At 48.8% G+C, this 7,511-nt stretch overlaps 1 pseudogene; it reads left to right on the forward strand.

Annotated features, from left to right (window-relative positions):
- The first annotated feature begins 1,265 nt into the window (after positions 1-1,265).
- Positions 1,266-4,565, forward strand: LOC110305718 (SLIT-ROBO Rho GTPase-activating protein 2 pseudogene; annotated as a pseudogene).
- Positions 4,566-7,511: the final 2,946 nt, after the last annotated feature.

Below are 7,511 nucleotides of genomic sequence, written 5' to 3' on the forward strand. Positions count from 1 at the left end.
CACACACACACACGCACACACACAGAGTTAAAAACAGTAGAAATGAACCTTAAAAATGTATTTGGCTAGGCGATCATGCTCCCCACTCGTTGGCAAGTGCCAATGCCCCTTCTTCATGAGCGTCTGGTTCTGAGGCGTCTTCAGTCTCTTCAAACTCTGCTTTCCTTTAAGTTGGCTTGCCATTTTCTTTAAGAACTGGATATGCAGTGATGGAGAGAAGAGTTGTGCGACGTGGGAGCCATGAACAGACAATTGGACGCTTATGACAGATTTAAAGATTGTACCCAGATCCAGCTGAACCCTTGAGTTGGTTGGGAGCTACATTGGGCATTAAGAGCACCCATTGATCTTGCAGAAGACCGGGCTCCAGCTCTCTGCACCATACCGAAGGTCCCAACATGCTGTGGCTCCAGTTCCAGGGATCTGATGTCCTCTTCTGGCTTCCACTGGTACCAGGCATGTATGAGGTGCCCACTTGCAAGGGAAATGCTCTTGTGTAAAAAAAAAAAAAAAAAAAAAAAAGCTTTAAAAAGAAGTTGAGGTCTTGCGGAGTTGGCGGAGTCTCCTTAGGGAACTGGGGGGTTGAACTGCGTAGAAGAGGGTGGCAGGGAGGAGAAAGCTAAGTGGGAAGCGGAACCTTGGGCCTGGCACCGGTCGCGGCAGAGCCAGGCTAGTGAACCGGAGCAAAGACTTCTGACCCACTCTGCGCTGCAGCGGCACCCTTTTGGGATTTGATTTGCAGAATCTTTGAGCTGGTAACACACACTCACTCACTCACTCACACACACACAATTCCGAGAAGAACGCCTAGCCCTCCCCTGGCACCCCAAGACAAACCCACTCCCTTCTAGGGACACAGCTGGGCGCGTCCACACCCCTGTATCCCCTACACCATGTTGTGCGGAAGGACTTCCACTCCCAGCCTGTGTTGTTGATGTCAGACCCCAGGCCAGCCTCCGGGCGCTGCAGTTCTCCTGGTTAATGCTGCGGTCGTGGTTAGGGCTTTAGTACTTAAGCCAGCCGCCCCCCTCGCCCCCCCCCCCCCCCCGCTTCCCCACCCCTGGCCTCAGCGCCCACAGTCTGCATGTGTGTGCAGTAGCCCGCTGCCCATCCCGCCGCTCCTGTTCTCCTGGAGCTCTGGATACCATCGTGGGGCATTTCTCTGCCTGTGGGAGAAGTGGCCTTGGAGGCATTGATATCAGTGGTTGGATTTTTCCCGTGGATCTATCAATTCACAATTCGGATTTGGAAGAAAGAAGGAAAACATGACGTCTCCAGCCAAATTCAAAAAGGATAAGGAGTTCACCGCCGAGTATGATACTCAGGTCAAAGATATCAGGGCTCAGCTCACAGAGCAGATGAAATGCCTAGATCAGCAATGTGAGCTCCGGGTGCCGCTGTTGCAGGACCTGCAGGACTTCTTCCGCAAGAAGGCTGAGATTGAAATGGACTCCTCTCGAAACCTGGAGAAGCTAGCCAAGCGCTTTCTAGCCAAGACACGAGCACCAGGGACCATCAATTTAAGAAGGACCAGAATGTTCTTTCTCCAGTCAACTGCTGGAACCTCCTCTTAAACCAAGTGAAGCGGGAGAGCTTCCTCGATTCCTCGATTTGTTCAAGTCAGCGAGGACTCAGGAAGACTCTTTAAAAAGAGTAAAGAAGTTGGCCAGCAGCTCCAAGATGATTTGATGAAGGTCCTGAACGAGCTTTACTCGGTCATGAAGACATATCACACGTACAATGCTGACAGCATCAGTGCTCAGAGCAAACTGAAGGAAGCAGAGAAGCAAGAAGAGAAGCAAATTGGCAAATCAGTAAAGCAAGAGAACCGGCAGACCCCTCACTCCCCTGACTCCAAAGCCAATGTCCGCATTGAGGAGAAGCATGTCCAGAGGAGCTCAGTGAAGAAGACTGAGATGATGAAGGAGAAGCGACAAGCCAAGTACACAGAGAATAAGCTGAAGGCCATTAACACTCGGAATGAGTATTTATTGGCTTTGGAGGCAACCGATGCATCTGTCTTCAAGTACTTTATCCATGACCTGTCTGATATTATCGATCAATGTTGTGACCTAGGCTACCATTCTAGCCTGAACCGGGCTCTACACACTTTCCTATCTTCTGGATTAAATCTGGAACAGTCAAAACATGAGGGTCTGGATGCTATCGAAAATGCAGTAGAAAACCTAGATGCCACCAGTGACAAGAACGGCTCATGGAGATGTACAACAATGTTTTCTGCCCCCCCCCCCCTATGAAATTTGAATTCCAGCCCCACATGGGAGATATGGCCTCTCAACTCTGTGCCCAGCAGCCTGTCCAGAGTGAGCTGGTGCAGAGATGCCAGCAGCTGCAGTCTCGCTTATCTACTTTGAAGATTGAGAAGGAAGAGGTGAAAAAAGACAATGGAGGCCACCCTGCAGACCATTCAAGACATTGTGACTGTTGAGGATTTTGTTGTATCTGACTGCTTCCAGTATAGCAATTCCATGGAGTCTGTCAAATCAACCGTCTCTGAAACATTCATGAGCAAGCCCAGCATTGCGAAGAGGAGAGATAACCAGCAAGAGACGGAACAGTTTTATTTCATGAAAATGAAGGACTACTTGGAGGGTAGGAACCTCATCACTAAGTTACAAGCCAAGCATGACCTCCTGCAGAAAACCCTGGGAGAAAGTCAGCGGACAGACTGTAGTCTTGCCAGGCGAAGCTCAACCGTGAGGAAACAGGATTCCAGCTGAGCAATTCCTCTGGTGGTAGAAAGCTGCCTCCGGTTTATTTGCAGACATGGCCTACAACATGAGGGAATTTTCCGGGTTTCTGGATCACAAGGAGAAGTGAACGACATAAAAAACGCCTTTGAGAGAGGAGAGGATCCCCTGGCTGGGGACCAGAATGACCACGACATGGACTCTATAGCTGGTGTCCTCAAGCTTTACTTCCGGGGCCTGGAACACCCGCTCTTCCCTAAAGACATCTTCTATGACTTGATTGCCTGTGTCACAACGGACAACCTGCAAGAGAGAGCTGTGCGTATCCAGAAAGTCCTTCTGGTCCTGCCCAAGCCCACTCTGACTATCATGAGATATCTCTTTGCCTTCCTCAATCACCATCATGTTCAGTGAAGAGAACATGATGGACCCCTACAACCTTGCCATCTGCTTCGGGCCCTCACTGATGTCAGTGCCAGAGGGCCACGACCAGGTGTCCTGTCAAGCCCACGTGAATGAGCTGATCAAAGCCATCATCATCCAACATGAGAACATTTTCCCAAACCCCAGGGAGCTGGAGGGTCCCATCTACAGCAGAGGAGGAAGCATGGAGGATCACTGTGACAGCACTCATGGGGAGACTACCTCTGCTGAAGACTCCACCCAGGACGTTACAGCGGAGCGCCACACAAGCGATGATGAATGTGAGCCCATAGAAGCCATCGTAGACTGGACAGCCCGAGAACTGTCTTTCAAGAAGGGAGCATCCCTGCTGCTCTACCAGCGAGCTTCTGATGACTGGTGGGAGGGCCGGCACAACGGTATAGATGGACTCATCCCCCATCAGTACATTGTAGTCCAAGACACCGAGGACGGTGTTGTGGAGAGGTCCAGCCCCAAGTCTGAGATTGAGGTCATGTCTGAGCCACCTGAAGAAAAGGTGACAGCCAGAATGGGGGCCAGCTGTCCCAGTGGGGGTCATATAGCTGATATTTATCTTGCAAACATCAACAAGCAAAGGAAGCGTCCAGAATCTAGGAGCATCAGAAAAGCATTTCGGAGTGACAGCCACGGGCTGGGCAGTTCTCTGACCGACTCCTCCGCCCTGGGGGTGGGGGCTAGCTGCCATCCATCCTCCCAGCATATCATGAGCCAGAATCTCCCCAAGGAAGGGCCAGATAAGTGTTCCATCAGCAGCCATGGCAGCCTCAACTCTATCAGCCGCCACTCGTCCTTGAAGAACCGGATGGACAGTCCACAGATCCAGAAGACTTCCATGGCAGGAAGGTCAAAAAGTTTCAATAACCATCGACCCATGGACCCTGATGTCATTGCACAGAATATTGAAGCAACAATGAACTCTGCCCTGAATGAGCTTCAAGAGCTAGAGCGGCAGAGCAGTGCTAAGCACACACCTGATGTGGTTCTGGACACCTTGGAACCACTCAAGACCTCCCCAGTGGTAGCCCCCACATCTGAGCCCTCCAGCCCTCTGCACACCCAGCTCCTCAAGGACCCTGAGCCTGCCTTCCAGCGCAGCACCAGTACTGCTGGGGACATTGCCTGCGCCTTCCGGCCTGTAAAGTCTGTCAAGATGGTTGCTCCAGTCAAACCACCAGCCACACGGCCCAAGCCAACTGTCTTCCCCAAAACAAACGCCACTAGCCCTGGTGTCAATTCATCTGCTTCCCCACAGGCCACAGACAAGTCTTGTACTGTCTAAGGGGTATAACGTAATTATTCTAGACAAGGAGACTGGCCGTTTCTAAAATCTTCCTATTTAAGTAGCTTGGGGACTCAGTTGAAAATTAGGTTCTAAGTTGTTCTTACAGGAATTAGCCTTCCCATTACCCAGCCTCGAGAACGAAGTCCTTGTTACTGCTTTCCCCATTCTGGTCCTTCCTCTACTCTTTGTTTCCCTCTGTTGTTGGAATCCAGCCAGCTCCAGTACATACTGTTCTTAGGTTAGCCAGTGACAGGTTGTCCATGATCGGGTTGCTGTGATATCTGCCAAGGCAAGACATAGGGACACGAGCCTACGTCTGTCCCTTCAGACCATAGAGGACACCTTGACCAGATGTTTGGCTGCAGCTCTCAGTGACATCTTGTTTTTCAGTACTGATTTAAAAGATCATATATAGCCCAGTTTTCATTTTATATAAGTATATATATTTGTGTGTATGTGCGTGTACATGCACACCCATATACATACACAGGTTTTTCTGGTCTCTGATGTCGCCTCTCCTGGTCATAGACCACTCTTTATTGTGGTGGCAGTTCACACAGAAGCCACCAGGAGTCTCTGTTCTCATCACAAACTTTGTTCTGTTTGGAACAGAGAAACCTGGCCTTTGAGATCTCTCTGTCATGAACATTTAGCAGAATGGGACAGTCCTGTGACCTGCCGTGCGGGTGGGATTCTGTCTTCTTCCTCTTGCTGTGAGGGGGCCACGGGTTGTTTGCATTTGCTCTGCTCCATTCTGTAGAAGTGCATCCTAGTCTTATCTTGGAGCTTTGGAAGTTTTTCTGAACATAGAGATTTTTCTTCTGTTCCTGTCTTTGTCTCTGACACCATTTTCCATGTAAGATGTTTCCCAATATAAGACAGTTCTATAGCTAGTTCCTTTCAGAGTAAAAAGTCTTAAAGTTTGATTGTGTTTATGGCAGATTTAAAAAGGGTAGGAAACGAGTCCTTCTTTCTCCCACCATTTTTGGCATCTAACACTTTTAAAATTTGCCATTCCATTAAAAAAAATTAAGTTGCTCTCTGCTAATCCAAAAATTGGGCCCAGATTAAAACTCTTTCAAGTTCACCTCTTGGCTTAGTTTTTTATAAAGCTCTCTGGATGAACAGGGGCTTGAAAATCCCTCGATCAATTCTAGAAGTGCTGCCTCTTGAAACTGTTTTTTGTTTACCCAACCAAGGATGACTAAGGGAACGTTGACCTCCACCAACTCAACACCAATTCCCAAAACCAGAATCTTAAAAAGGGAAAAACTGAATGTGTCACATTGGGTCCTGCCTTTGGCCTTTTTCTACCGTTAGATGCTCTCCCAGCCTCCAAGCCTGGTGCTTGGAACACCGGCTCTTTTACATCGTGCTTCCCCAGGAGCACCCAAGCTAGGAAATCACACCATGGGATCATGTGTTGAACAGCTCCCTGCAGCTCAGGCTTATTCTCTGTTTCTTGGCTTGAATGCTATGCTTTTATTTCAACTGTATTGTTTTCTATAGTTCAAGAGAGATGGGTTTGTCATTTGGGTTGGAACCCCTGAGTGTTCTTAGCTTTGAGCTAGAAATGATCCTTTTGGACCAACTTGTGAAGCTGGCAGTTGGATCTGTAGGAAGTGGTGGATGCCTCTCTCTGAGTGAAGGGAATGGGGAGTCTGAAGGAGTCACTACCGAGAAGAGTAACTTGCAGCACCGGGAAGACGGCTCCCCGAGCTGGAGCAGAGAGAGCTCCAGCCCTCCTTGAGTGGTGTGAGTCTGACTGCATGGGGCACCCTTTGCTCCTTTGGATGTCTGATTCTAGGTGTTCTTTTTACTGACCTGGGCTTGTACTGCTCCTGAGCCAATAGGGGCTTCCAGACCCGAGGATCCGTTTCCTTGATGAATAAGAAGCCCCACCCTTCACTTTTTACATTCCTCTTAACCTAAGTGATCAGAGATTTCAACCTGCCTTATATCCTCTCTCCAGGACACTACCCTCTAAGAAGGTAAAAGCAAAGGTTCTTGAAGACCATACTTTGGGCCTGTGCTTTTCTTCTTGCCTTCTCTCTTAATCCTGTACTTTGTGTTTTTTCATCCCTTTGGTCCGATGTCCATCTGCTGATTTGCATAATGAACTGGACAGTGTACAAGTGGTTCCCTACTCACCCCAGCTCTGGGAGCCTAGCTGTCTTCCTTATCTCTGGTGCTTCTGACGCCTGTGAGATGGTCCTGCTAAAAGGAGTAGGAACCAGAAGGAGGAGAGTCCTCCTCAGCAGAGCTCACTTCAACTGGAATTGAGGTTGCACACTGTGATTTCACAACCAAAAGCCAAAAGGAGCCGGCCACCCCAGGCCTTGGGCAACCAGCCTTCCTCAAACAGGCTTGCCCGAAATCAGCATGATGCTTCCAAGAGCCCTGCTCTGCCCCTCGTGGCATGGATCCTTTCCCTGGTGTGGACTTAAGTCTCTGGGAAAGAAAAGTGGGTGGGGCTACCAGCATCCCAGTTTGGCAAGTAGAGGAGTTTGCCACCAGCAGCTTAGAAACTGGAAATGCTGGTCTCTGCCAGCCTCCTCAGGCCACCCTCATTTATCCCCAAGGAGATGAGAAATCCTTCCAGTACCAGGATGAACAGACCACTGGAAGGACTGGTGTGCATGGACTTCGGTTCAGAAGAGAACTTAGATCTTCCAGGGAACTGCAGTGTCGTGACGTCTGATTTGTATGTCACATTTGTGTAAAATGGTATGTTCTTTAAAATGGTGTTGATAACTGGAATATTGTATGTATGCTTGAAGATGCTTTGTGAGAACCTAAGACTCACTCAGCCAATGCTGGATTGGGGAAAATTCAAAGCACAACTTCAAAATAAAATACATTTTTAGGTTTCGCCGCTGTAAAAAAAAAAAAAAAAGAAAAAAGAAGTTGATGGGATTTTAATTTTGCTTTTCACTTGTTAGGGTTAAACTTAGTGACTTCTAAGTTCCATGTCACTAGAAACCAGAGGCCACAGTGATCCCCTGGGCATTCTCCTCTCCATCTGCCCACTTGACAGCCTGGTCTTCATTTTTGCATGGTGGGTCCTGTTCAGC

Source organism: Mus caroli, unplaced genomic scaffold (assembly GCF_978045245.1).
Source record: "Mus caroli unplaced genomic scaffold, Mus_caroli_1 scaffold_13, whole genome shotgun sequence".
In the NCBI taxonomy this organism is placed as follows: Eukaryota; Metazoa; Chordata; class Mammalia; order Rodentia; family Muridae; genus Mus; species Mus caroli.